Source organism: Panulirus ornatus, chromosome 64 (genome assembly GCF_036320965.1).
Source record: "Panulirus ornatus isolate Po-2019 chromosome 64, ASM3632096v1, whole genome shotgun sequence".
Lineage (NCBI taxonomy): Eukaryota > Metazoa > Arthropoda > Malacostraca > Decapoda > Palinuridae > Panulirus > Panulirus ornatus.
Genome location: NC_092287.1, coordinates 25,929,808 through 25,932,291, shown reverse-complemented (window position 1 = coordinate 25,932,291; position 2,484 = coordinate 25,929,808).

The window sequence follows — 2,484 nt, the reverse complement described above, 5'->3', positions numbered from 1 at the left end:
GACAATGACATTCACTCCCATCATGACAAATATCAACAAAGTTCATGCCCTTAAAACAATAACTAGAACCAGATTTTGACAAGAAAAGTAAACACGATATCCTCTACAGACAAATCATCCACTCCACCCTAAACTATGCCTCATCTGCCTGGTCATCCACTTTCAAATGCAAGTGTATCGAAGCTGTAAATCACACAAAACAGACCACTTAAAACAATAACTTGCTGCCTGATATCCACAAATAGTCAACAGCTACACAATGAAACTAAGATCCTCTCATCTCAACATGTCTGCTGTTAGCAAACTATAGTGAGAAACTACCATTTTGTGTGTGTGTGTGTGTGTGTGCTTGGTTGGGGTGTGAGTTTGAATGGAAAGAAGCTGGAGGAAGTGAGATACCTGGGTGTGGATATGGCAGAAGAACCATGGAAGCTGAAGTTAGTAATAAAGTGGGTGAGAGGTAACATCCTGGATGCATTTAGGAGAGAGTAGAAAGAGAGGTTACTGACTGAGCATGCAACAATGGATATGTTTAATGGTGTAGTAGGATGGAGGGTGTGCCATATATCAAATATTTTGGAGGAGGGCAGATGTGTTGGAGATGAAATGCTTGAGAACAATATGTGGTGTGAGGGAGGTTGATAGAGTATGAAATGATATGGTAATAAAGTCGTGCGGAAGGAAGAGGAATACAAATGACACAGCTGAGTAAGGTATGCTGAAAATGGTTTAGACATTTGGAGAGGATAAACGAATGTCTAAGAGGATATACATATTGGAAGTGGAGGGAACAAGGAGGGGAAACTGAGGAGGAGGTAGAGGGATGGAGAGCAAGATGTTTTGAAATCTTAAGATTCTGAAAATACGGGAAAGTGAGTCATACATGAGATAAAGCAAATTGGAGCAATCTGGTAAAAAAAGGGGTTTTGTGCTGCCAGTGAATTTAACCATGACACAGGAAGCAGTCAAAGGAAACCACAAAAAGGCCTATGGGGCTTGGCAGTGCATAGACAGCTAGAAAATGGATATTAACAACTGAGGCCAGTCTTTGCCTGTTCCTAGCACTTCTTCACTATGTGGGAAGCAATAAACCAGTGTCTAAAAAAAAATTTGATAGCAGTTTCCAACATACCAAGGTAGTACCTATGTATTTATATCTCTGATGCCTGTTCTCCTTTGAAACTCCCTCAGGGGGTTGGCCACAGAAATAGCAACCCCCTTTATATAAAAGCCTCATTTACTCATCCATTCTCTAGCTGTCATATATAATGCATCATATCTAGATTCAAACCGACCTTCCTCTGGTTTCCCTAAATGCTTCATATGCCCTAGTTCAGCCCAAAGACAGCATGTCATGCACTGCGTACCACATTGGTTCAGTTCACCTTATCCCATGCTTGCCTCACACCCTCCTTATGTTCAGGCCAAGCACTAAAAGCATATTTCATTTAATCCTTCAACCTTCTCCATGCTCCCTTCACTTCAGATATGCATACCATCTTAGCCTCTTCTCACTCATTGTTTCCATATGTCCAAACTAATTCAGCACACACTCTTCTGCTCACTCTCATACTCTTTACTTCCACACCTTCCTCTTACCTATCATTTCTTATTCAATCAAACCTTCTCACATCACATATTGTCTTCCAGCATTTCTTTTTAAACAAATCCACACCTCTTCTGCATTTTTTCACTGAGGGCCCCATGCTTCATGTCAGGACATTAACAGTGTACCATCAGATATACCCATTTTTGCCCTCACAGACAGGAACCTCTCTTTCCACACTCCTCATTGTGCCCAGGACCTTAGATCCCTTACCCACCTTAAGGTTTACTTCAGCCCCCATGGTTCCATTCACTGTCATCACCAGTCCCGATATGTAAAACACTCCAAACTCCAACTACAACTAACCTAACTCTTTCCACTGTTAAACCTACTACTCTTGCTTTTATTCACATCTACTCTCAATTTTCTCCTTCCATACATTCTCTAACTCAGAAACTAGCTTTTACTGTTTTTCAATCTAATACATCACCAGTGCCATATCGTCAGAAAATGGTAACTGACCTACTTCCTGGCCATCGTCCGAACACCCTGGACAGTGCAGACCTGCCTCCTCTCTCCAAAACCCTCACATTCACCTCCCTTACTCTCCTATCTAAAATGGGATTAAACAGCCTTGGTGACATACACACCTCTGCCACAGGCCCACCTCCACTTACAACAACTCATCCTACTCTCTTCCATATACGTTATGCTCTTCAAAAAATCTCAATACTTCTAGCAGCTTTCCACCCACATCATACATTCATATAAAGCATTCCCATTAACCCTAACATATGCTTTCTCTAGAGCCATAAAAGCTACACACAAAATCTTATTTCTCTAAGTATGACCTACACAATTTCTTTAAAGCAAGCACCTGATCCACACATCCTCAACCAATCTCAAAACCATATTTTTTCCTCTCAGTCCAATGCTCT